The sequence below is a fragment of the Pogoniulus pusillus genome, chromosome 29 (assembly GCF_015220805.1).
Source record: "Pogoniulus pusillus isolate bPogPus1 chromosome 29, bPogPus1.pri, whole genome shotgun sequence".
NCBI lineage: Eukaryota > Metazoa > Chordata > Aves > Piciformes > Lybiidae > Pogoniulus > Pogoniulus pusillus.
In genome coordinates this window covers 18,972,836-19,000,575 of record NC_087292.1, presented here as the reverse complement: position 1 = coordinate 19,000,575, position 27,740 = coordinate 18,972,836, and the positions used below count along the sequence as shown (strand labels likewise).

Here is a 27,740-nt window from a genome sequence, read left to right as displayed (position 1 = left end):
AGTTCCTCCCAGTCTCTCCCAATCCCCAGGCAGTCCCAATCGGTTCCCTCCCTGTGCCTCCCAATTGCCTCACACTCCCTCCCAGTCACTCCCAGTTCCTCTCCAGTCCCCCTCAGTCTCTCCCAGTCCTACCCAGTTCCCTCTCACCTCCCTCTTGGTGCATCCCATTTCTATCCTAGTCCACCTCCAGCCCCTCCAAGTCCTTCCCACATCTCCTCCCAGTCTCGCACAAATCCCCTCCAAGTCCTTCCCAGTCCTGTCCCAGTTCCCTCCATTCTTCCCAGCATATCCCTGTCCCCTTCCAGTCCCTTCCATTCCCTTCCCAGTCCTTCCAAATCCCCTCACAGACTCTTCCAGGCCCCTCTGAGTACCTTTCAGACGCTCCCACTCAACTCCCCCTACCTCCCAGTCCATCCCAGTCACTTCCAATCCCTCCACTCCATCCCATTCCCTCCGAGCCCGTCCCAATGCCCTCCCAGTCTCCTCCCAATCCCTCCCAGTCTATCCCAGTCTCTCCCTATCCCCACACAGTCACAACCAGTTCCCTCCCAGTCTCTACCAATTACCTCCCAGTCCCTGACAATCCCTGACAGTCTGCACCCTGTGCCCTATCCCTGCTGGTCAAAGCCAGGTCCATCCCAGTCCCTCCCAGTTCCACTCAGTCAGGTTCCCTGGGAGTGACTGGGAGGGAAATGAGAAGGATTGGGATAGAATTTGGAGGGCCTGGGGGGCAGTGGGATGGAAATGGGAGGGAACTGGGTGGGCTTGGGAGGAAAGTGGTCCCATACTGGGACAAACTGTTCCCAAACTGGTAGGAACTGGGCCCAAAGTGGACACCAAGTGGGGGAATTGGGCCCAGTGCAGCCAATGGGAGCGCTTCCCGCCTAAGCCCCGCTGGCCAATCAGAGCGCAGCCTGGCTTTCCCGCTCTTTCCCCTCACAGCGCCAGGGAGGGAGGGAGGGAGGGAGAGAGGGAGACAGACAGAATGGTGGCAGGGGACACAATGGCGGCTCCCAGTTCAGCTCCCAGTGCTTCCAGGATGGCTCCCAGTGCTTCCCAGATGGCTCCCAGTGCCTTCAGGTATGGATCCCAGTCTCAACAAGTCCCCTCCCAGTCCCATTCTAGACCTATCCGAATCCCTCCAGTCCCTCCCAATTCCCTTGCAGTCCCTTCCACTTCCCTCCCTCTGCATCCCAATTCCCTCCACTAACTCCCAAGCCCCTATCCCTCTCTCCCAGGCCCTCCACATCCCCTCCCAGGCCATCCCAGTCCCTCACAATCCCTCCACTCCATCCCTCATCCTTTCCCACTTCCCTCCCACTACCTCTCAGTCCCTCCAAGTCTCCTCCCACGCCTCACCAGTCCCTCCCAATCCCATCCCACTTCCATCAGTCCCTCCCATTCCCCTCCCTGTCCCATCCCAAGACCTCCCAGGCCCATTCCCCTCCCTCACACCTCTCAGGCCCCTTACCAGTCTCACCCAATCCCTCCCAGTCCCACTCACTCCTTCCCAGTCCCCTTCCCACTCCACCCCACTCCCAGTCCATCTCAATGCCCTCCAGTCTCCTCCAAGTCCTTCCCAGTTCCTCTCAATCCCTCCCAGTCCCCTCCCAGACCTTCCCAGTCCCTTCCTGGCCTCTCCCAGTGTTCTCACCAGGTCCATCTCAGTCCCATCCCAGTCTCTCTCAGTCTCTCCCAGTCCAACTCCAGTCCCCTCCCAGTCCTCTATCACTCCCACCCAGCACCCTCCCAATCCTTCCTAGTCCATCCCACTAGCTCCCAGAATATCCCAGTCCCCTTCCAGTCACCTCCCACTCCCTCTCAATCCCCTCCAAGTCCCTTCCAGGCCCCTCCAACTACCTTCCCATTCCCCTCCCAGTATGCTCCCTCTGGCCCAGTCCCCTCCAGTCACTCACAATCCATTCCAGATCCCTTCCCATTTCCTCCCAATGCCCTCCTACTCCAGCCCAGTGCATCCCATTCCTCTCCCAATTCCCAACAGTCCCTCCATTACTCTCCCTGTCCCATTCCCCTCTCTGTCACCTCTCAGTCTCCTTCCCAGTCCCAACCACCTTCTCTCACTCCCCTCCTAGTCCCATCCCAGTTTCACATAATCCAATTCCACTCCTTTCCCAGTACATCCCACTCCCCTTCCAGTCCTTCTCTGTCCCTTCCAGTCCTCTCCCACTGCCCTCCCAGTCCTAATCCAGTCCTTTCCAGGTCCATTCCAGTCCCATCCCAGTCCCAGTCCTCTCCCATTTCCTCTCAATGCACTCCCAGTCCCACCCAGCCTCACCCAATCCTTCCCAGTCCATGCCACTAGCTCCCAGTATATCCCACTCCCCTTCCAGTCACCTCCCAAGTCCCTCCCAGTCCCCAGTCCTCTGCCACTCTGACCCAATCCCCTCCCAGTCCTTTCCAGGTCCATCCCAGTCCCTTCCCAGTCTCTCCCAGTCCCTAGTGCCATTCCAGTCCTCTCCCAGTCACTCACAATCCATTCCAGATCCTTCTCCCTTCCCTCCCAATCCACTCCCATTCCATTCCACTATCTCCCAGTATATCCCAGTCCCCTCCACTAACTCCCATGCCCCTATCCCTCTCTCCCAGGCCCTCCACATCCCCTCCCAAGCCATCCCAGTCCCTCACAATCCCTCCACTCCATCCCTCATCCTTTCCCACTTCCCTCTCAGTCTCCTCCCACTCCTCCCCAGTCCCTCCCAATCCCATCCCACTTCCCAGCTCTCCCTCCCATTCCCCTCCCTGCCTCTCCCACTCACAATCACCCTAGTCTGGAAGGGGACTGGGGCATACTGGGAGACACTGGGATGGACAGGGAAGGACTGGATTGGGACTGGGACGGTCTGAGAGAGGACTGGGAAGGAATGGGACAGGACTGGGAGGGACTGAGGACTGGGAGGGGACTGGAATGAGTCCTTTCCCAGTTCAACTCCAGTCCCTCACAGTCCTCTCCCATTTCCTCCCAGTCCTCTATCAGTCCCACCCAGCCCCCTCCCAATCCTTCCCAGACCATCCCACTGGCTCCCTGTATATCCCAGGCCCCTCCCACGCCACTCCAACCACCTTTCACACACTCCCCCTACCTGCCCAGTCCCCTCCCAGTCACTCACAATCCTTTCCAAATCCCCTCCCTGTCCCATCCCAGCACCTCCCAGTCCAATTCCCCTCCCTGACACCTCTCAGGCCCCTTCCCAGTCCTCTCCCAGTCCAGCTCAATCCTTCCCAGATCCCTTCCCAGCCCATCCTACTCCCTCCCACTCCATCCCACTCCCTCCCCATTCCTCTGAATCCCACCCACTCCCTCCTAACCCCTTCCCAGTCTCTCACTATCCCATTACACTCCTTTCCCACTACATCTCACTGCCCTTCTAGTCCTTTTCAGTCCTTTCCAGTCCTCTCCCTGTCCCAATCCAGTCCTTTCCAGGTCCACCCCAGTCCCCTCCCACTCCCTCCTAGTCCCTTTCCATTGCCATTCCACTCACTCACAATCCATTCCAGATCCATTCCCAATCTCTCCCACTCCATCCCACTATATCCCAGTCCCCTCCACTAACTCCTGAGCCCTTGTCACTCTCTCTCAGGCCCTCCACATCCCCTCCCAGGCCATCCCAGTCCCTCACAATCCCTCCACTCCATCCCTCATCCTTTCCCACTTCCCTCCCACTACCTCTCAGTCCCTCCAAGTCTCCTCCCACGCCTCACCAGTCCCTCCCAATCCCATCCCACTTCCATCAGTCCCTCCCATTGCCCTCCCTGTCCCATCCCAGGGCCTCCCAGGCCCATTCCTCTCCCTCACACCTCTCAGGCCCCTTCCCAGTCTCACCCAATCCCTCCCAGTCCCACTCACTGCTTCCCAGATCCCTTCCCACTCCATCCCACTCCCTCCCAATCCCCTTCCAGTCTCTCACAATCCCATTCCAGTCCTACCCAATCCCTCCTGGTCTCCTTCCAGTCCTCCTCAGTCCTTTCCAGGCCTCTCCCAGTCCAAATCCAGTCCTTACCAGCCTCTTCCCACTCCCCTTCCCATCCCTTCCCCTTCCCTCCCAATCCCCTCCCAGTTTCTCTCTGTCCCTCCCAGTCTCACCCAGCCCCCTTCCAATCCTTCCCAGTTCATCCCACTAGCTCCCAGTACATCCCAGTCCCCTCCCAGTCCCTCCCAATGCCTTCCAGGCCTCCCCAACTCACTTTCACATCCTGCCACTACCTTCCCAGTCCCTTCCCACTCCGGCTCAGTCCCCTCCCAGTCACTCACAATCCCTTCCAGATCCCTTCCCATTCCCTCCCAATGCCCTCCCAGGCCACTCTCCTCCCTGACACCTCTCAGGCCCCTTCCCACTCCATCCCACTCCCACTCCATCCCAATGCCCTCCCCGTCTCCTCCCAGTCCTTCCCAGTCCCTTCCTGGCCTCTCCCAGTTCCCGCACAGTCCTCTTCCAGTCCCAATCCAGTTCTTACCAGGTCCATCTCAGTCCCCTTCCAGTCTCTCTCAGTCCCTCCTTGTCCCTTCCCAGTCCAACTCCAGTCTCCTCCCAGTCCTCTCCCATTTCACCCCAGTCCTCTATCACTCCCAGCCAGTCCCCTCCCAATCCTTCCCAGTCCATCCCACTAGCTCCCAGAATATCCCAGTCCCCTTCCAGTCACCTCCCGCTCCCTTCTAATCCCCTCCCAGTCACTCACAATTCATTCCAGATCCCATTCCATTCCATCTCATTCCTCTCCCACTTCCCATCAGTCCCTCCCATTCCCCTCCCTGTCCCAATCTCAGCACCTCCCAGTCCCATTCCCCTCCCTGACACCTCTAAGGCCCCTCCCACTTTAGCTCAGTCCTTCCCAGATCCCTTCCCAGTCCATCTCACTCCCTCCCACTCCTTCCCCGTTCCTCTGAATCCCACCCACTCCCTCCCAGTCCCATCCCACTCTCTCACAATCCCATTCCACTCCTTTCCCAGTACATCCCACTCCACACCCAGACCTTTTCAGTCCCTTCCAATCCTCTCCCATTTCCCTCCCAGTCCTCTCCCAGTCCCAATCCAGTCCTTTCCATGTCCATCCCAGTCCCTTCCCAGTCTCTCTTAGTCTCTCCCAGTCCCTAGTGCCATTCCAGTCCTCTCCCAGTCACTCACAATCCATTCCAGATCCCTCTCCATTCCCTCCCAATCCACTCCCACTCCATTCCACTATCTTCCAGTATATCCCAGTCCCCTCCACTAACTCCCAAGCCCCTATCCCTCTCTCCCTCCACATCCCCTCCCAGGCCATCCCAGTCCCTCCCAATCCCTCCACTCCATCCCTGATCCCTGGGGGGCTGGTCCTGAACTGGGACGCACTGTTCCCAAACTGGGGGGGGCTGGTCCCGAACTGGGACGCACTGTTCCCAAACTGGGGGCCTGGTCCTGAACTGGGACGCACTGTTCCCAAACTGGGGGGGCTGGTCCTGAACTGGGGCACACTGTTCCCAAACTGGGGGGACTGGTCCCGAACTGGGACACACTGTTCCCAAACTGGGGGCCTGGTCTTGAACTGGGACGCACTGTTCCCAAACTGGGGGGCTGGTCCTGAACTGGGACACACTGTTCCCAAACTGGGGGGACTGGTCCCGAACTGGGACGCACTGTTCCCAAACTGGGGGCCTGGTCTTGAACTGGGACGCATTGTTCCCAAACTGGGGGGGACTGTTCCCAAACTGGGGGACTGGTCCCGAACTGGGATGCACTGTTCCCAAACTGGGGGACTGGTCCCAAACTGGGATGCACTGTTCCCAAACTGGGGGGCTGGCCCAGCGCAGCCAATGGGAGCGCTGCTGCCCGAGCCCCGCTGGCCAATCAGAGCGTGGCTCTGGCCCTCCTGCTCTGTCAGCGCCGGGAGGGAGGGAGGGAGGGGGGAGGGAGACCAAACGGCAGCAGGGGCACAGAGGAGGCTCCCAGCGCCCCCAGAGCAGCTCCCAGCGCCTCCAGGTAAGATTCCCAGTCCCATCAACCCCCCTCCCAGTCCCTCCCAGTTCCCTTCCAGACCTCTCCAAATCCTTCCCAGTCCCTCCCAATTCCTCTGCAGTGCCTCCCAGTTCCCTCCCAGACCTCTCCCAGCCCCTCTCTAATCCCATCCCTGTCCCTGCCCAATCCTGCTCCAGTCTCTCCCAGACCCCCTCTCAATCCCTCCCAATCCATCCCAGTTCCTACTGGGATCGCTTTCAGTTCCCATCCAGGCCCTTCCCATGCCCTCCCCTTCCAGTCCTTTCCCAGTACAACTCACAGTCCTCACCCAGTCCCAATCCAGTCCTTACCAGGTCCATCCCAGTCCTCTCCCATTTCCACCCAATCCCCTATCAGTCCCATCCAGCCCCCTCCAAATCCTTCCCAGTCCATCCCACTAGCTCCCAGTACATCCCAGTCCCCTCCCAGTTCATTCCAGGCCCTTCCAACTACCTTTCAGACCCTCCCAGTCCCTTTTCATTCCCTTCCCAGTCCCTACTAAGTCTCCTCCCTCTCCCGCCCAGTCCCCTCCCACTCACTCACAATCCATTCCAGATCCCTTTCCATTCCCCTCCCTGTCCCCTCCCACTCCCTGTCAGTCAATCCCATTCCCCTCCCTGTCCCCTCCCACTCCCTGTCAGTCAATCCCATTCCCCTCCCTGTCCCCTCCCACTCCCTGTCAGTCAATCCCATTCCCCTCCCTGTCCCCTCCCACTCCCTGTCAGTCAATCCCATTCCCCTCCCTGTCCCCTCCCACTCCCTGTCAGTCAATCCCATTCCCCTCCCTGTCCCCTCCCACTCCCTGTCAGTCAATCCCTTTCCCCTCCCTGTCCCCACCCACTCCCTGTCAGTCAATCCCATTCCCGCCCAGTCCTGTCCCAGTTCCCTCCATTCTTCCCAGCATATGCCAGTCCCCTTCCAGTCCCTTCCATTCCCTTCCCAGTCCTTCCAAATCCTCTCACAGACTCTTCCAGGCCCCTCCGAGTACCTTTCAGACGTTTCCACTTCCCTCCCCCTACCTCCCAGTCCATCCCAGTCACTTCCAATCCCTCCACTCCATCCCTGATCCCTTCCCACTCCATCCAATTCCACTCCTTTCCCAGTACATCCCACCCCCCCTCCTAGTCCTTCTCTGTCCCTTCCAGTCCTCTCCCATTGCCCTCCCAGTCCTAATCCAGTACTTTCCAGGTCCATCCCAGTCCCAGTCCTCTCCCATTTCCTCTCAATCCACTCCCAGTCCCACCCAGCCTCACCCAATCCTTCCTAGTCCATCCCACTAGCTCCCAGTATGTCCCGCTCCCCTTCCACTCACCTCCCAAGTCCCTCCCAGTCCCCTCCCACTCCCTCCTAATCCCCTCCCAGTCCCCAGGCCCCTCCCAGTCACTCACAATCCATTCCAGATCCCTTCCCATTCCCTCCCAATCCCCTCCCACTCACTCCCATTCCTCTCCCACTTCCCACCAGTCCTTCCCATTCCCCTCCCTGTCCCATCCCAGCACCTCTCAGTCCCATTCCCCCTCCCTGCCACCTCTCAGGCCCTTTCCCAATCCTCTCCCACTTTTGCTCAGTCCTTACCAGATCCCTTCCCAGTCCATCCTACTCCCTCCCACTCCATCCCTCCTCATTCCTCTGAATTCCACCCACTCCCTCCAAATCCCCTCCCAGTCTCTCACAATCTCATTCCTCTCCTTTCCCAGTACATACCATTCCCCACCCAGTCCTCTCTCAGTCCCTTCCAATCCTCTCCCATTTCCCTCCCAGTCCCAATCCAGTCCTTTCCAGGCCCATCCCACTCCTCTCCCAGTCTCTCCCAGTCCCCAGTGCCATTCCAGTCCTCTCCCAGTCACTCACAATCCATTCCAAATCCCTCTCCATTCCCTCCCAATCCATTCCCAATCTATTCCACTATCTCCCAGCATATCCCAGTCCCCTCCACTAACTCCCATGCCCCTCTCCCTCTCTGCCAGGCCCTCCACATCCCCTCCCAGGCCATCCCAGTCCCTCACAATCCCTCCACTCCATCCCTCATCCTTTCCCACTTCCCTCTCAGTCTCCTCCCACTCCTCCCCAGTCCCTCCCAATCCCATCCCACTTCCCAGCTCTCCCTCCCATTCCCCTCCCTGCCTCTCCCACTCACTCACAATCACCCTAGTCTGGAAGGGGACTGGGGCATACTGGGAGACACTGGGATGGACAGGGAAGGACTGGATTGGGACTGGGACGGTCTGGGAGAGGACTGGGAAGGAATGGGACAGGACTGCGAGGGACTGAGGACTGGGAGGGGACTGGGATGAGTCCTTTCCCAGTCCAACTCCAGTCCCTCACAGTCCTCTCCCATTTCCTCCCAGTCCTCTATCAGTCCCACCCAGCCCCCTCCCAATCCTTCCCAGCCCATACCACTGGCTCCCAGTATATCCCAGGCCCCTCCCACGCCACACCAACTACCTTTCACACACTCCCCCTACCTGCCCAGTCCCCTCCCAGTTTCTCACAATCCTTTCCAAATCCCCTCCCTGTCCCATCCCAGTACCTCCCAGTCCAATTCCCCTCCCTGACACCTCTCAGGCTCCCTCCCATTCCTCTCCCAGTTCACCTCAGTCCTTCCCAGATCCCTTCCCAGCCCATCCTACTCCCTCCCACTCTATCCCACTCCCTTCCCGTTCCTCTGAATCCCACCCACTCCCTCCCAACCCCTTCCCAGTCCCTCACTATCCCATTACACTCCTTTCCCACTACATCCCACTGCCCTCCTAGTCCTTTCCAGTCTTCTCCCAGTCCCAATCCAGTCCTTTCCAGCTCCATCCCAGTCCCCTCCCGCTCTGTCAGTCCCTCCTAGTCCCTTTCTATTGCCATTCCACTCACTCACAATCCATTCCAGATCCATTCCCAATCTCTCCCACTCCATCCCCCTATCTCCCAGTATATCCCAGTCCCCTCCACTAACTCCCGAGCCCCTATCACTCTCTCCCAGGCCCTCCACATCCCCTCCCAGTCCCTCCACTCCATCCCTCATCCTTTCCCACTTCCCTCCCACTACCTCTCAGTCCCTCCAAGTCTCCTCCCACGCCTCACCAGTCCCTCCCAATCCCATCACACTTCCATCAGTCCCTCCCATTCCCCTCCCTGTCCCATCCCAAGACCTCCCAGGCCCATTCCTCTCCTTCACACCTCTCAGGCCCCTTCCCAGTCTCACCCAATCCCTCCCAGACCCACTCACTCCTTCCCAGATCCCTTCCCAGTCCATCCCACCCCCTCCCAATCCCCTCCCAGTCCCTCACAATCCCACCCCAGTCCTACCCAATCCCTCCTGGTCTCCTTCCAGTCCTCCTCAGTCCTTTCCAGGCCTCTCCCAATCCAAATCCAGTCCTTACCAGCCCCTTCCCACTCCCCTTCCCATCCCTCCCAATCCCCTCCCAGTCTCACCCAGCCCCCTTCCAATCCTTCCCAGTCCATCCCACTAGCTCCCAGTACATCCCAGTCCCCTCCCAGGCCACCCCAAAGACCTTTCACACCCTCCCACTACCTTCCCAGTCCCCTCCCAGTCACTCACAATTCATTCCAGATCCCTTCCCATTCCCTCTCAATGCCCTCCCAGGCCACTCTCCTCCCTGACACCGCTCAGGCCCCTTCCCACTCCATCCCAACGCCCTCCCAGTCTCCTCCAAGTCCTTCCCAGTTCCTCTCAATCCCTCCCAGTCCCTTCCTGGCCTCTCCCAGTTCCCTCACAGTCCTCTCCCAGTCCCAATCCAGTCCTTATCAGATCCATCTCAGTCCCCTCCCAGTCTCTCTCAGTCCCTCCCGGTCCCGTCCCAGTCCAACTCCAGTCCCGTCCCAGTCCTCTATCACTCCCACCCAGCCCCATCCCAATCCTTCCTAGTCCATCCCACTAGCTCCCACAATATCCCTGTCCCCTTCCAGTCACCTCCCACTCCCTCCTAATCCCCTCCCAGTCCCCAGTCCCCTCCCAGTCACTCACAATTCATTCCAGATCCCTTTCCCTTCCCTCCCAATCCCCTTCCACTCCCTCCCATTCCATCTCATTCCTCTCCCACTTCCCAGCAGTCCCTCCCATTCCCCTCCCTGTCCCATCCCAGCAACTCCCAGTCCCATTCCCCTCCTTGACACCTCTCAGGCCCCTTCCCAGTCCTCTCCCAGTTCAGCTCACACCTTCCCAGATCCCTTCCCAGTCCATCTCACTCATCCCACTCCTTCCCCGTGCCTCTGAATCCCACCCACTCCCTCCCAGTCCCATCCCACTCTCTCACAATCCCATTCCACTCCTTTCCCAGTACATCCCACTCCGCACCCAGTTCTTTTCGGTCCCTTCCAATCCTCTCCCATTTCCCTCCCAGTCCTCTCCCAGTCCCAATCCAATCTTTCCAGGTCCATCCCAGTCCCCTATCAGTCACCTCCCACTCCCTCCTAATCCCCTCCCTGTCCCCAGTCCTCTCCCAGTCACACACAATCCATTCCAGATCCCTCTCCATTCCCTCCCAATCCACTCCCAATCTATTCCACTATCTCCCAGTATATCCCAGTCCCCTCCACTAACTCCTGAGCCCTTGTCACTCTCTCTCAGGCCCTCCACATCCCCTCCCAGGCCATCCCAGTGCCTCACAATCCCTCCACTCCATCCCTCATCCTTTCCCACTTCCCTCTCAGTCTCCTCCCACTCCTCCCCAGTCCCTCCCAATCCCATCCCACTTCCCAGCTCTCCCTCCCATTCCCCTCCCTGCCTCTCCCACTCACGCACAATCACCCTAGTCTGGAAGGGGACTGGGGCATACTGGGAGACACTGGGAAGGACTGGATTGGGACTGGGACGGTCTGGGAGAGGACTGGGAAGGAATGGGACAGGACTGGCAGGGACTGAGGACTGGGAGGGGACTGGGATGAGTCCTTTCCCAGTCCAACTCCAGGCCCTCACAGTCCTCTCCCATTTCCTCCCAGTCCTCTATCAGTCCCACCCAGCCCCCTCCCAATCCTTCCCAGACCATCCCACTGGCTCCCAGTATATCCCAGGCCCCTCCCACGCCACTCCAACCACCTTTCACACACTCCCCCTACCTGCCCAGTCCCCTCCCAGTCACTCACAATCCTTTCCAAATCACCTCCCTGTCCCATCCCAGCACCTCCCAGTCCAATTCCCCTCCCTGACACCTCTCAGGCCCCTTCCCAGTCCTCTCCCAGTTCAGCTCAGTCCTTCCCAGATCCCTTCCCACTCCCTCCCCGTTCCTCTGAATCCCACCCACTCACTCCCAATCCCTTCCCAGTCTCTCACAATCCCATTCCAGTCCTACCCAATCCCTCCTGGTCTCCTTCCAGTCCTCCTCAGTCCTTTCCAGGCCTCTCCCAATCCAAATCCAGTCCTTACCAGCCCCTTCCCACTCCCCTTCCCACTCCCCTTCCCATCCCTTCCCCTTCCCTCCCAATCCCCTCCCAGTCTCTCTCTGTCCCTCCCAGTCTGATCCCATTTCCTCCCAATCCCCTCCCAGTCTCACCCAGCCCCCTTCCAATCCTTCCCAGTCCATCCCACTCGCTCCCAGTACATCCCAGTCCCCTCCCAATGCCTTCCAGGCCACCCCAAAGACCTTTCACACCCTCCCACTACCTTCCCTGTCCTCTCCCAGTCACTCACAATCCATTCCAGATCCCTTCCCATTCCCTCCCAGGTCACTCCTCCCTGACACCTCTCAGGCCCCTTCCCACTCCATCCCACTCCCACTCCATCCCAATGCCCTCCCACTCTCCTCCAAGTCCTTCCCAGTTCCTCTCAATCCCTCCCACTCCCCCTCCCAGTCCCTTCCTGTCCTCTCCCAGTTCCCTCACAGTCCTCTCCCAGTCCCAATCCAGTCCTTATCAGATCCATCTCAGTCCCCTCCCAGTCTCTCTCAGTCCCTCCCGGTCCCGTCCCAGTCCAACTCCAGTCCCGTCCCAGTCCTCTATCACTCCCACCCAGCCCCATCCCAATCCTTCCCAGTCCATCCCACTGGCTCCCACAATATCCCAGTCCCCTTCCAATCACCTCCCACTCCCTCCTAATCCCCTCCCAGTCCCCAGTCCCCTCCCAGTCACTCACAATTCATTCCAGATCCCTTTCCCTTCCCTCCCAATCCCCTTCCACTCCCTCCCATTCCATCTCATTCCTCTCCCACTTCCCAGCAGTCCCTCCCATTCCCCTCCCTGTCCCATCCCAGCAACTCCCAGTCCCATTCCCCTCCCTGACACCTCTCAGGCCCCTTCCCAGTCCTCTCCCAGTTCAGCTCACTCCTTCCCAGATCCCTTCCCAGTCCATCTCACTCATCCCACTCCTTCCCCGTGCCTCTGAATCCCACCCACTCCCTCCCAGTCCCATCCCACTCTCTCACAATCCCATTCCACTCCTTTCCCAGTACATCCCACTCCACACCCAGTCCTTTTCAGTCCCTTCCAATCCACTCCCATTTCCCTCCCAGTCCCAATCCAGTCCTTTCCAGGTCCATCCAAGTCCCCTCTCAGTCTCTCCCAGTCCCTAGTGCTACCAGTCACCTCCCACTCCCTACTAATCCCCTCCCTGTCCCCAGTCCTCTCCCAGTCACTCACAATCCATTCCAGATCCCTCTCCATTCCCTCCCAATCCTCACCCACTCCATTCCACTATCTCCCAGTATATCCCAGTCCCCTCCACTAACTCCCAAGCCCCTATCCCTCTCTCCCTCCACATCCCCTCCCAGGCCATCCCAGTCCCTCCCAATCCCTCCACTCCATCCCTGATCCCTTCCCGCTCCATCCCATTCCCTCCCAGTCCGTCCCAATGCCCTCCCAGCCTCCTCCCAATCCCTCCCAGTCTCTCCCAATCCCCACACAGTCACAACCAGTTCCCTCCCAGTCCCTGACAATCCCTCACAGTCTGCACTCTGTGCCCCATCCCTGCCCGTCACACCCAGTTCCATCTCAGTCCCTCCCAGTTCCTCCCAGTCAGGCTCCCTGGGAGGGGCTGGGAGGGAAATGAGAAGGATTGGGATAGAATTTGGAGGGCCTGGGAAGTTGTGGGATGGAAATGGGAGGGGACTGGGCGGGGGACTGGGAAGGAAGTGGGAGGCATTGAGAGGGAGTAGGAGAGAACTGTTAGGGACTGGGAGCGAGTTGGGAGGGAACTGGGAGGTACTGGAAAGGGATTTGGAGGGACTGGGAGGGGAGGGCTGGGGACTGGAACCGAAGTGGTAGGGACTGGGACAGACTGGGAGGGGACATGAAGGTGTGTTGGAGGTACTGGATGGAATTGGGAAGCACTGGGATGGGACTGGGCAGGAACTGCAAGGAAACTGGGAGGGTGTGGGAGGGAACCGGCAAAGACTGGGAGGGACTGGAGGGGACTGGGAAGAACTGGATGGGGAGTGGGAGAGACTGGAACAGAAGTGGGAGGGGAATGGAAGGGACTGGGAGGGAACTGGACCCCAACTGGGGCAAACTGGGCCCAAACGGGGACACACTCAACCCAAACTGCAGGGGAGTGGTCGCAAACTGGGGGGGGTCTGGTCCCAAACTGGGGCACACTGGAACAAAACTGGGGGGGACTGGTCCCGAACAGGGATGCACTGTTCCCAAACTGGGGGGACTGGTCCCAAACTGGGACAAAACTGGGGGGGGGGGGCTGGTCCCGAACTGGGACACACTGTTCCCAAACTGGGGGGGGGTGGGCCCGAACTGGGACACACTGTTCCCAAACTGGGGGGGGGTGGGCCCGAACTGGGACGCACTGTTCCCAAACTGGGGGGACTGGTCCCGAACTGGGATGCACTGTTCCCAAACCGGGGGGGGGAGGGGGGGACTGGTCCCGAACAGGGACGCACTGGTCCCAAACTGGGACGCACTGGTCCCACACTGGGGGGGACTGGTCCCACACTGGGGGGGACTGGTCCCACACTGGGGGGGACTGGTCCCACACTGGGGGGGACTGGTCCCACACTGGGGGGGACTGGTCCCACACTGGGGGGGACTGGTCCAGCGCAGCCAATAGGAGCGCTGCTGCCCGAGCCCCGCTGGCCAATCAGAGCATGGCTCTGGCCCTCCTGCTCTGTCAGTGCCGGGAGGGAGGGAGGGAGGGGGGAGGGAGACCAAACGGCGGCAGGGGCACAGAGGAGGCTCCCAGCGCCCCCAGAGCAGCTCCCAGCGCCTCCAGGTAAGATTCCCAGTCCCATCAAGCCCCCTCCCAGTCCCTCCCAATTCCTCTGCAGTGCCTTCCAGTTCCCTCCCAGACCTCTCCCAGCCCCTCTCTAATCCCATCCCAGTCCCTGCCCAATCCTGCTCCAGTCTCTCCCAGACCACCTCCCAGTCCCTCCCAGTTCTTCCTAGGAGCACTTTCAGTTCCCATCCAGACCCCTTCCAAGTCCTCCCATTCCAGTCCTTTCCCAGTACAACCCAGTCCTCACCCAGTCCCAATCCAGTCCTTACCAGGTCCATCCCAGTCTCCTTTCAGTCTCTCTCTGTCCCTTCCAGTCCCTTCCAACTACCTTTCAGACCCTCCCAGTTCCTTTTCATTCCCTTCCCAGTCCCTTCTAAGTCCCCTCCCAGTCACTCACAATCCATTCCAGATCCCTTCCCATTCCCTCCAAGTCCCCTCCCACTCCATCTCAGTCAATCCCATTCCCCTCCCTGTCCCATCCCAGCACCTCCCAGGCCCATTCCCCTCCCTGACACCTCTCAGGCCCCTGCCCAGTCCCACCCAATCCCTCCCAGTCCCCTCCCCAGTTCCGCTTAATCCTTCCCAGTCCATCCCACTCCCTGCCACTCCATCCCAATGCCCTCCCAGTCCTTCCCAGTCTCCCACAGTTCCTCTGAATCCCACCCACTCCCTCCCAAATCCCTCCCAGTCCCATCCCTGTCTCTCACAACCTCATTCCACTCCTTTCCCACTACATCTCACTCCCACTCCTCTCCGATTGCCTCCCAGTCCCCTCCCACTCACAAACCATTCCAGATCCCTTCCCATTCTCTCCCAATCCCATCCCACTTCCATCAATCCCTCCCATTCTCTTCCCAGTCCCATTCTAGGACCTCCCAGTCCCATTCCCCTCCCTGCCACCTCTCAGGCACCTTCCCAGCCTCACCCAATCCTTCCCAGTCACTTCAGTCATTCATAGATCCCTCCCCAGTCCATCCCACTCCTTCCCACTCCCAGTCCTCCCCAGCCCCTTCCAGGCCTCTCCCAGTTCCCTCGCACTCCTCTCCCAGTCCCAATCCAGTCCTTACAGGTCCATCCCAGTCCCCTCCCAGTCTCTCCCGGTCCCTTCCCAGTCCAAATCCAGGCCCCTCCCATTTCCTCCCAGTCCTCTATCACTCCCACCCAGCTCCCTCCCAATCCTTCCCAGTCCATCCCACTAGCTCTCAGAATATCCCAGTCTCCTTTCAGTCACCTCCTACTCCCTCTCAGTCCCCTCCAAGTCCCTTCCAGGTCCCTCCAACTACCTTCCCATTCCCCTCCCAGTCTGCTCCCACTCTGGCCCAGTCCCCTCCAGTCACTCACAATCCATTCCAGATCCCTTCCCATTTCCTCCCAATGCCCTCCTACTCCAGCCCAGTGCATCCCATTCCTCTCCCAGTTCCCAAGAGTCCCTCCCATTACCCTCCCTGTCCCTCCCTGTCCCATTCCCCTGTCACCTCTCAGTCTCCTTCCCAGTCCCAACCACCCTCTCTCACTCCCCTCCCAGTCCCATCCCAGTCTCTCATAATCCAATTCCACTCCTTTCCCAGTACATCCCACTCCCCTTCCAGTCCTTCTCTGTCCCTTCCAGTCCTCTCCCACTGCGCGCCGAGTCCTAATCCAGTATTTACCAGGTCCATCCCAGTCCCATTCCAGTCCCAGTCCTCTCCCATTTCCTCTCAATCCACTCCCAGTCCCACCCGGCCTCACCCAATCCTTCCCAGTCCATCCCACTAGCTCCCAGTACATCCCAGTCCCCTTACAGTCACCTCCCAAGTCCCTCCCAGTCCCCTGTCCCCTCCCAGTCACTCACAATCCCATTCCTCTCCTTTCCCAGTACAGCCCACTCCCCTCCCTGTCCCTTCCAATCCTCTCCCATTTCCCTCCCAGTCCCAATCCAGTCCTTTCCAGCTCCATCCCAGTCCCCTACCAGTCTCTCCCAGTCCCTAGTGCCATTCCAGTCCTCTCCCAGTCACTCACAATCCATTCCAGATCCCTCTCCATTCCCTCCCAATCCTCTCCCACTCAATTCCACTATCTTCCAGTATATCCCAGTCCCCTCCACTAACTCCCAAGCCCCTATCCCTCTCTCCCTCCACATCCCCTCCCAGTCCCTCCACTCCATCCCTGATCCCTTCCCACTCCATCCCATTCCCTCCCAGTCTGTCCCAATGCCCTCCCAGTCTCCTCCCAATCCCTCCCAGTCTATCCCAGTCTCTCCCAATCCCCACACAGTCACATTCAATTCCCCTCCCTGACACCTCTCAGGCCCCTTCCCAGTCCTCTTCCAATTCAGCTCAATCCTTCCCAGATCCCTTCCCAGCCCATCCTACTCCCTTCCCACTCCCTCCCCATTCCTCTGAATCCCACCCACTCACTCCCAATCCCTTCCCAGTCCCTCACTATCCCATTACACTCCTTTCCCACTACATCCCACTGCCCTCCCAGTCCTTTTCAGTCCTCTCCCAGTCCCAATCCAGTCCTTTCCAGCTCCATCCCAGTTCCCTACCACTCCCTCCTAGTCCCTTTCCATTGCCATTCCACTCACTCACAATCCATTCCAGATCCATTCCAAATCTCTCCCACTCCATCCCACTATCTCCCACTATATTCCAGTCCCCTCCACTAACTCCTGAGCCCCTATCACTCTCTCCCAGGCCCTCCACATCCCCTCCCAGGCCATCCCAGTCCCTCCCAATCCCTCCACTCCATCCCTCATCCTTTCCCACTTCCCTCCCACTACCTCTCAGTCCCTCCATGTCTCCTCCCACGCCTCACCAGTCCCTCCCAATCCCATCCCACTTCCATCAGTCCCTCCCATTCCCCTCCCTATCCCATCCCAGGGCCTCCCAGGCCCATTCCTCTCCCTCACACCTCTCAGGCCCCTTCCCAGTCTCACCCAATCCCTCCCAGACCCACTCACTCCTTCCCAGATCCCTTCCCAGTCCATCCCACTCCCTCCCAGTCTCTCACAATCCCATTCCAGTCCTACCCAATCCCTCCTGATCTCCTTCCAGTCCTCCTCAGTCCTTTCCAGGCCTCTCCCAATCCAAATCCAGTCCTTACCAGCCCCTTCCCACTCCCCTTCCCATCCCTTCCCCTTCCCTCCCAATCCCCTCCCAGTCTCTCTCTGTCCCTCCCAGTCTGATCCCATTTCCTCCCAATCCCCTCCCAGTCTCACCCAGCCCCCTTCCAATCCTTCCCAGTCCATCCCACTCGCTCCCAGTACATCCCAGTCCCCTTCCAGTCACCTCCCACTCCCTCCTAATCCCCTCCCAGTCCCCTTCCAGTCACTCACAATTCATTCTAGATCCCTTTCCCTTCCCTCCCAATCCCCTTCCACTCCCTCCGACTCCATCTCATTCCTCTCCCACTTCCCATCAGTCTCTCCCATTCCCCTCCCTGTCCCATCCCAGCACCTCCCAGTCCCACCCAATCCCCCCCCAGTCCCCTCACAGTTCCACTCACTTTTTCCCAGATCCCTTCCCAGTCCATCCCAATGCCCTCCTGGTCTCCTCTCAGTCTTTCCTAGTCTCTCCCAGTTCCTCTGAATCCTACCCACTCCCTCCCAATGCCTTCCCAGTCCCTTCCAGGCCACCCCAACTACCTTTCACCTCCTCACACTACCTTTCCACTCCCCTGCCAGTCTCTTCCCAGTCCCCTCCCAGGCACTCACAATCCATTCCAGATCCCTTCCCATTCCTTTCCAATCCCCTCCCACTCTACCTCCTTCTTCTTCTTCTTCTTCCCATCAGTCCCTCCCATTCCCTTCCCTGCCATCTCTCAGGCCCCTTCCCAGTCCCACCCAATCCCCCACAGTCCCCTCCCACTTCTGCTCCTTCCCAGGTCCCTTCAGATCCCTTCCCATACCATCCCACTCCCTCCCAGTCCATTCCAATGCCCTCTCAGGCTCCTCCTGGTCCTTCCCCGTTCCTCTCAATTCCACCCACTCTCTCCAATCCTCTCCCAGTCCCTCCCAGTCTCTCACAATCCCACTCCAGTCCTACACAATCCCTCCTGGTCCCCTCCCAGTCTCTCACAATCCCATTCCAGTCCTTTCCCAACACATCCCACTCCCCTCCCAGCCCTTTCCAATCTCCTCCCAATCCCCTATCAGTCCCACACAGCCCCACCCAATCCTTCCCAGTCCATCCAACTAGCTCCCAGTATATCCCAGTCTCCTTCCAGTCCCCTCACACTCCCTCTCAATACTCTCCCAGGGCCTTCCAGGCCACCCCAACTACCTTTCACACCCTCACACTGCCTTCCCATTCCCCTCCCAGTATCTTCCCTGTCCACTCCCACTCTGGCCCAGTCCCCTCCAGTCACTCACAATCTATTCCAGATCCCTTCCCATTCCCTCCCAATGCCCTCCTACTCCAGCCCAGTGCATCCCATTCCTCCCCCAGTTCCCACCACTTCCTCCCATTACCATCCCTGTCCCTCCCAGACCCATTCTCCTCACTGCCACCTCTCAGTCTCCTTCCCAGTCTCTCATAATCCCATTCCAGACATTTCCCAGTACATCCCACTCCCCTCCCAGTCCTTCTCTGTCCCTTCCACTCCTCTCCCATTTTCCTCCCAGTCCTAATCCAGTCCTTAGCAGGTCCACCTCAGTCCCCTCCCAGTCTCAGTCCAACTCCAGTCCCTCCCAACCTCTCCCAGTTCCTCTCAATCCACTCCCAGTCCCACCCAGCCTCACCCAATCCTTCCCAGTCCATCCCACTAGCTCCCAGTACATCCCAATCCCTTCCAATCCCCTCCCACTCTGGCTCAGTGCCCTCCCAGTCACTCATAATCCATTCCAGACCCCATCACATTCCCTCCCAATCCCCTCCCACTCCCTCCAAGTCCAGCCCATTCCTTTCTAACTTCCCATCAGTCTCTCCCATTCCCCTCCCTGCCCCATCCCACTACCTCCCAGTCCCATTCCCCTCCCTGGCACCTCTCAGGCCCCTTCCCAGTCCCCTCCCAGTTCAGCTCAGTTGTTCCCAGTCCCACCCACTCTCTCTCAGCCCCCTCCCAGTCCCAGCCCAGTCTCTCACAATCCAATTCCACTCCTTTCCCAGGACATCCCACTCCCCTCCCTGTCCTTTTCAGTCCCTTCCAGATCTTTCCCAGTTCCCTCACAGTCATCTCCTAGTCCCTCCCAGTCTCAGTCCAGTCGTCATCAGGTCCATCCCAGTCTCTCCCAAGCCCCTATCAGTCCCACCCAGCCCTCCCCCAATCCTTCCCAGTCCATCCCACAGTCTCCCAGTATATCCCAGTCCCCTTCCAGTCCTTTCCCACTCCCTCCCATTTCTCCACAAGTTCCCATGAGTCCCTCACAATCTCCTCCCTATCCCATCCCAGTACCTCCCAGTCCCACTTCCCTCCCTGCCACCTCTCAGGCCCCTTCCCAGTCCCATCCAATCCCTCACAGTCCCCTCCCAGTTCCACTATTCCCAGTCCACCCCACTCCCAGTCTCCTCCCAGTCCTTCCCAGTTCCTTTGAATCCCACCCACTCCCTACAACCCCCTCCCAGTCCCACCCCAGTCTCTTTCAATCCCATCCCACTCCTTTCCCAGTACATCCCAGTCCCCTCCCAGTTCTTCTCAGTACCCTCCAGGCCTCTCCCAATCCAATCCTCACCAGTCCCTTCCCAGTCCATCCCAATCCCCTCCTAGTCCCTTCCAGTGCCCTCCAACTACCTTTCACACCCTCCCACTACCTTGCCACTCCCCTCCCACTCTGGCCCAGTCCCCTCCCAGTCCCAATCCATTCCAAACCCCTTCCCATTCCCCCCAATCCTCTCCCTGGCCCAGTCCCCTCCCTGCCACCTCTCAGTCCCCCTCAGTCCCTTCCAGGCCTATCCCAGTTCCCTCACAGTCCTCTCCCAGTACCTCCCAGTCCAAATCCAGTCCTTACCAGGTCCATCCCGGTCCCTTCCCAGTCCCATTCCAGTCCTCTCCCATTTCCTTCCAATCCTCTATCACTCCCACCCAGCCCCCTCCCAATCCTTCCCAGTCCATCCCCCTAGCTCCCAGGCTATCCCAATCCCTTCCCAGTCCCCTCCCACTCTCTCACAATCCATTCCAGATCCCCTCCCAGGCCATCTCATTCCTCTCCCACTTCCCATCAGTCCCTCCCATTCCCCTCCCTGTCCCATCCCAGTACCTCCCAGTCCCATTCCCCTCCCTGACAGCTCTCTGTCCCCTTCCCAATCCCTCCCAGTCCCCTCACTCCTTCCCAGATCCCTTCCCTGCCCAGCCCACTCTCAGTCCATCCCAGACTCTTCCAGTTCCTCTGAATCCCACTCACTCCCAATCCCCTCCCAGTTCCATCCCAGTCTCACAATCCCATTCCAGGCCTTTCCCAGTACATCCTAGTCCTTCTCAGACCCTTCCAGGCCTCTCCTAATGCCCTCCCATTCCTCTCCCAGTCCCAATCCAGTCTTTAACCAGGTCCAACCCATTCCCCTCCCATTCTCTCTCTGGCCTTCCCCCCCCTTCCCAGTTCCACACCAGTTCCTCCCAGTCCATCCCATTGCCCTCTCAGTCCCTTCGCAGTACCTCCCAGTCCCATACCCCTCCATGCCACCTCAGTCCCCTTCCCAGTCCATCCCAGTCCCCTTGAGTCTCTCCCAGATCCCTTCCCAGTCCATCCAACTCTCTCCCAGTTCCTCTGAATCCCACCCACTCCCTCCCAGTCCCTCACAATCCCATTCCACTCCTTTCCCAGTACTTTCACATTCCCAGTCCTTCCCAGTCCCTTCCAGGCCCACCCCAGTTCTCTCCCAGTCCTAATCTAGTTCTTGCCAGGTCCATCCCAGTCCCCTCCCAGTCTCTCCCAGTCCCTCCCAGTTCTCTATCACTCCCACCCAGTCCTCTCCCAATCCTTCCCAGTCTATCCTACTGGCTCCCAGTATACCCCAGTCCCCTTCCAGTCCCCTCCATCAGCTCCCAATCCCCATCACTCTCTCCCAGTCCCTCCAAATCCCCTCCCAGTGCCTTCCCACTGCCTCCCAGTCCCTCCCAGTCCCTCATCCTTTCCCACTTCCCTCCCACTACCTCGCAGTCTCCTCCCACTCCTCGCCAGTCCCTCCCAATCCCATCCCACTCCCCATCTGCCCCTCCTGTTCCCCTCCATGGCTCTCCCAGTCACTCACAATCACTCCCAGTCCCTCATCAATCCCTTCCCACTCCATCCCACTCCCTCCCAGTCTCCTCCCAATCCCTCCCAGTTCCTCTGAATCCCCCCCCAATCTAGCCTGGTCCCCTCCTAGTCCTTCTCAGTGTCTCCCAAACCCCTCCCAGTCTGGCTCAGTCTCTCCAAGTCCCTCCCAGACCATCCCATTCCTCTTCCAGTTCCAAGTAGTCCCTCGCAATCCCCTCCCAGTCTCTCCCAATCCCTCCCAGTCACTCATTTATTCCTTCCCACTCCACCCCAGTCCCTCCCAGTCTCTCTGAATTCCTCCCACTCTCTCCCAATCCCTTCCAGTCCCCCCCAGTCTCTCCAAACTCATTCCACATCCCCTCCCACTCTCTCCCAATCCCTTCCAGTCCCTCCCAGTCTCTCCAAACTCATTCCACATCCCCTCTCACTCTCTCCCAATCCCTTCCAGTCCATCCCAGTCCCCTCCCATTTCCTCCCAGTCCCCATCAGTCCCACCCAGCTCCCTCCCAGTCCATTCCTCTACCTCCCAGTATATCCCATTCCCCTTCCAGTCCCCTCCAGGAACTCCCAATCCCCTATCACTCTCTCCCAGTCCCTCTGCAGGCTTCCCACTCCCTCCCAGTTCTTCTCAGTGCCTCCCAAACCCCTCCCAGCCTGGCTCAGTCTCAGCCTCTCCAAGTCCTTTCCCAGTCCCTCCAAGTCCATCCCATTCCTCTCCCTGTTCCCATCAGTCCCTCCCATTCCCCTTCCTGTCCCATCCCAGGACCTCCCAGTCCCATTCCCTTCCCTGACACCTCTCAGTCCCATTCCAGTCCATCCCACTCCTTCCCAGTCCATCCCAGTCTCTTGCAATCCCCCCAGAGCCTTTCCCAATACCCTCCCATGCCAAATTCCCTCTCAGTCTCTTCCAATTCCTTCTGATCCCTTCCAGATGCCTTCCCCCTCCCTCCCATTGCCAGTCCAGTCCCCTCTCAGTCCAGCCCAGTCTCTCTCAGTCCTTCCCAGTCCCCTTCCAGTCCCACCCAGCCCCTCACAATCCCTCCCTGTCCATTCCACTATCTCCCAGCATATCCCAGTCTCCTTCCAGTCCCCTCAGTAACTCCCAATCCCCTATCACTCTCTCCCAGTCCCTCCAATTCCCCTCCCAGCCCCTTCCCAGTCTCCTCCCACTACCTCCCAGGCCTTCCCCATCCCAATCCCTTCAGGCCATCCCTGATGCCTTCCCAGACCCCTCCCTCTCCTCCCAATCCCTCCCAGTCACTCTCAGTTCCACTGAATCCCTCTCACTGCCTCCCAAACACCTCCCAGTCTGCCTCAGTCTCTCTCAGCCTCTCCAAGTCCCTTCCCAGTCCCTCCCATTCCACTCCCAGTTCCCATCAGTCCCTCCAAATCCCCTCACAGGCCCTTCCCAGTCCATCCCACTCCTCCCACTCAATCCCAATGCCCTCCCAGTCTCCTCCCAATCCCAGTCTCTCCCACTTCCACTGAATCCATCCCAATCCCTCCCAGTCTGGCCCTGTCCTCTCCCAGTTCCCTCCCAATTGCCTTCATTCCCATTCCTGTCCTTTCCTCCTCCATCCCATTCCCCTCCCAGCCCCTCCCCAGTCCATCCCAGTCTCTCTCAGTCCCAGTCCCTTCCAGTCCTCTCCCATTGCCTCCCAACCCCCTTCAGCCCTACCCATTCCCCTCCCAGTCACTCACATTCCCTCCCAGTCCCTCATGCATCCCTTCCCACTCCATCCCAATGCCCTCCCAGTCTCCTCCCAACCCCTCCTGGTGTCTCCCAGTCCCTCTGGACCCCTCCCAGCCGGGCAGCAGAAAGGCAGCAGCAGGAGCACATCCCAGCAGTAAAAGGATGTTAAATCCACCCCGACACAGGCACACAAAAGCCTCTGCAGGCAGCACAGCCTCGGCCCCTAGCCCAGCCCCTGCTCAGCTGCCCTGGCACCGCTGCCTCTGGGGCTCCACTGCCATCAGCCCAGAGCCAAGCAGCAAAGGCTCCACTGCACCAGCACCCACTGCACTGTGGCACAGGCTGCTGGCACAGCTGCCTCTCTGCCCAAGCACAGCCCTGAGCAGCAAGTGGCACAGCTGCACAAGTGACCTGCTTTGGCCAGCACAGCAACGAGGCCCAGGCAGCTCTGCCTTCTGGCTGCCACCTCCTGCACAGTGCCCCCAGAGTGCCCCTGAGGGGAACAGCTCCCCGAGGGAGACCTTAGCTGCAGCAGCACTGCCCAGCAGTCTCTCCAGGGCAGAGGCCTCTCCTCACACCTGAACACCCCCTTCAGTTTTCACTCCCTCACACCCTGAGCTTCTCCTCTGCAACCATCAGCACACTGAAAGGCCTAAGAGAAGGCTTTAAGCAAGGCTGGCACTTGGCACCAACTCACCACAGACACATTTCTGCCCCCACAGCCACAGGAAATCCATTTCTGAACCAGCTGCAAGCAGCAATTGCATTTCAAACAGCTCCACGGCCTGGTACCAAAGCATCCCACCCTGCCAGGGCTTGGGGCTGAGGCTGAGTGCAGATCTGCAGCTGGGCTGGGGCAAAGCAGTTCAGCTCCCTGCAAAAAGAGAGAACAAACACAGCAGAGAACTCTCACCCAGGCACAAACAACAGAGACAGAAAGAGGGAGGCAACCTCCAGAGGACCCCAGGCCAACTTAGATGCCCACAATGCCCCTTCTGATGCCCCTGAACCCTGCTGCATCACCCCAGGCCCATTTTACCTGTCCCCAGACCCTTTCGAGGGCCCCCAGGCTCACTGCAGATGAGCCCAGAAGCCTCTAGCACAGCCCCAGACCCTTCTAGAAACCCCCAGAACCCCTCCCAAATCTCTCCCAGGGGCCCCCCGATAAGGCCCCCCAAATCCTTCCCCAGGTTGTCCCCCCCAGGGACCCCCAAACTCCTCCCCAAGACCCCTCCAAAGCCACCCAAGGACCCCCAAATCCAACCCAAGGACACCCCCAAAGACCCCCCCAGGGACCCCCAAATCCCTCCCCAAGACCCTCCCCCAAGGACCCCCCCCCCCCCGAGACCCCCAAAGACCCCCCCAGGTCCCCCCCAAAGAGCCCTCCAGGGACCCCCATACTCCTCCCAAGGACCCCCTACAGAAACCCCCAAAACGCTCCCCAGGTCCCCCTCAAAGACCCCCCCCAGAGACCCCCAAACCCCTCCACAGGTCCCCCCCAAAGACCTCCCCCAGAGACCCCCAAATCCCTCCCCAAGTCCCCCCCCAAAGACCCCCCCCCAGACACCCCCAAATCCCTCCCCAGGTCCCCCCCAGGGACCCCCCCCAGAGACCCCCAAATCCCTTCCCAGGTCCCCCTCGAAGAACCCCCCCAGAGACCCCCAAACCCCTCCCCAGGTCCCCCCCAAAGACCTCCCCCAGAGACCCCCAAATCCCTCCTCAGGTCCCCCCCAAAGACCCCCCCCAGACACCCCCAAATCCCTCCCCAGGTCCCCCCCAAAGACCCCCCCCCAGACACCCCCAAATCCCTCCCCAGGTCCCCCCCAGGGACCCCCCCCAGAGACCCCCAAATCCCTTCCCAAGGTCCCCCTCGAAGAACCCCCCCAGAGACCCCCAAACCCCTCCCCAGGTCCCCCCCAAAGACCTCCCCCAGAGACCCCCAAATCCCTCCTCAGGTCCCCCCCAAAGACCCCCCCCAGACACCCCCAAATCCCTCCCCAGGTCCCCCCCAGGGACCCCCCCCAGACACCCCCAAATCCCTTCCCAGGTCCCCCCCAGGGACCCCCCCCAGAGACCCCCAAATCCCTTCCCAGGTCCCCCTCGAAGAACCCCCCCAGAGACCCCTAAACCCCTCCCCAGGTCCCCCCCAAAGACCTCCCCCAGAGACCCCCAAATCACTCCTCAGGTCCCCCCCAAAGACTCCCCCCAGACACCCCCAAATCCCTCCCCAGGTCCCCCTCGAAGACCCCCCTCAGAGACCCGCAAATCCCTTCCCAGGTCCCCCCCGAAGACCTCCCCCAGAGACCCCCAAACCCCTCCTCAGGTCCCCCCCAAAGACCTCCCCCAGAGACCCCCAAATCCCTCCTCAGGTCCCCCCTCGAAGACCCCCCCCAGAGACCCCCAAATCCCTCCCCAGGTCCCCCTCGAAGACCCCCCCCAGAAACCCCCAAACCCCTCCCCAGGCTCCCCCCCAAACCCCCCCCCCAGAGACCCCCAAATCCCTCCCCAGGTCCCCCCCAGGCACCCCCCACAGAGACCCCCAAATCCCTTCCCAGGTCCCCCTCGAAGAACCCCCCCAGAGACCCCCAAACCCCTCCCCAAGTCCCCCCCGAAGACCTCCCCCAGAGACCCCCAAATCCCTCCTCAGGTCCCCCCCAGGGACCCCCCCCAGACACCCCCAAATCCCTCCCCAGGTCCCCCCCAGGGACCCCCCCCAGAGACCCCCAAATCCCTTCCCAGGTCCCCCTCGAAGAACCCCCCCAGAGACCCCCAAACCCCTCCCCAGGTCCCCCCCAAAGACCTCCCCCAGAGACCCCCAAATCCCTCCTCAGGTCCCCCCCAAAGACTCCCCCCAGACACCCCCAAATCCCTCCCCAGGTCCCCCTCGAAGACCCCCCTCAGAGACCCCCAAATCCCTCCCCAGGTCCCCCCCAGAGACCCCCAAATCCCTCCCCAGGTCCCCCCCAGAGACCCCCAAACCCCTCCCAGGCCTCTCCGCCCCCGCCCCTCCCAGCAGGCCTCAGCGAAGGGCCCAGGCCCAGGCCCAGGCCCCGCGGCCTCGCCCCCAACTTCCACCCCCCAAAACTCCCCCACGGCCTCCCGGACCCCCCCCCCGGGTATGTGTCCGTGCCCCTCCCCCTCCTCCCCTCCCTGTTCTCTCCAGGCTGCTGGGGACGCTCCAGGCCCTCCCCCCACTGCCCCCCACTGCCCACCGCCCCCCCCCCCACCGGCGACCCCCACCCCACACAGACCTCTCCCCCCCCTCTCCGACCCCCACTCACCACCTCCGGGGCCCAGACGCCCCCCGAGCAGCCTTCAGAGTGGCTCTGTCCCCTGCGCCCCTCCCTGCGGCCTGGCCTGAGCGCTCTGCGCATGCGAGAGGGGAGGGGCGGCGGGAACCGCCCCCGGAGCCACTTTGGTGAGGTCAGCGTCGCAGGCGGGACGTCGGCGCCATCTTGGTGAGGTCACCGCCGAGCCTGCGCTGCCGGCGGCGCCGTCGTGGTGAGGGCACTGCCAGCCTAGGAGCGGGCAGCGCCAGCTCACAGGGGGCGGCGCCAGCTTGCAGAGGGTCACTGCCAGCCTGCGGCGAGCGGTGGCGATTCGGTGAGGGCCTCAGCAGCGCCCCCAGGCCAGGCTGCAGTGCTGCGGGGACAAGCTGAGGGCCTGAGTGGGCACTGGGGGGTGCTGGGCGGGGACGGGGAGGGGCTGGGGGATTAGTGGGGGCATACAAGGAGGTGAGTGGGGGTCTCTGGGAGGACAGTGGGCGAATATGGGGGTCCCTGGGAGGTCCCGGAGAGGGTCTGGGGGTCCCTGGGAGGGTCTGGGGGTTCCTGAGCCCTCCCCCCGCAGGCTCTGGGTCTCCCGGGGGGCTGGAGGCCTGCGGGGGGAGGTCTCCTCCTTCCTGGAGCTGCTGGGGCTGTGCTGGAGACCATGGAGCGCTTCGGAGGGGCGGGGCAGGGCAGGGGCAGGCCCCGCCCACGCCAGAGGACGCACCAATCAGCTGCTGACCCTCCCGATCCTAACCAGTTTCGCCCCCCAATAAAGCACCAAACTCCGCCAGGTGGACCCTGCCTTCATTTATGCAAATGAGGGGGCGGGGCACAGGGGTGACCATGCCCACAGCCCCCCCAGGATCCACCAATCAGCTGCTGACCCTCCCGGTAACCCCTCCCCAACCCCAAACACATCTCCAAGGTACTCAAAGGCAGAGCCTGGTATTGAAATGTATGCAAATGAGGGAGGCAGAACAAGCGGCAAACCACGCCCACCACAATCCACCAATCGGCAGCCACCTCCTGAACTCCTCCTCCAAAGGAAGCTCCAAATCTGTCACCCCGAGCCGGCCCGAGCGCCGGCCCGCCCCCCCTGCCTGCCGCCTTTAACTCCTCACTCCAATACTTACAAATCCAAACCAGTTCTCAGCTCTCCCTCCCACCTCTCACCTTCCCCTCCTCTCCTCCCCTCCCCTCCCCTCAGCTTTCAGCCACTTCAATCGTGCACGGCCTTTAGAGACGAGGCAGGAAAACGGGGGACCGCCGCGGCTGAGGAACTGCAGTGTGGACAAGCAAACACACGGTGGCAGCACTCAGCACCGGCGCCACACCGCAGCCGCTACACAACTGCAGTACCCACGAGCAAACACCGGAGGGCAGCACACACAACCGAGAGCGCCTCTGCGCCCGGCCGGGGGCAGCGCCTTCAGCCCAGCGCCGCTCTGCCTAT

At 60.4% G+C, this 27,740-nt stretch overlaps 1 protein-coding gene across 1 annotated transcript in view; it reads right to left on the bottom strand.

Moving 5' to 3' along the window:
* LOC135188468 (protein disulfide-isomerase TMX3-like) overlaps positions 1-27,740 on the bottom strand; it is a 77,002-nt gene that overhangs the window by 15,389 nt on the left and 33,873 nt on the right. The window contains exon 6 of the transcript XR_010307707.1: positions 23,716-23,892. The gene's annotated coding sequence lies outside the window, so the exon portion shown is untranslated. The remainder of the gene's footprint in view (positions 1-23,715; positions 23,893-27,740) is intronic.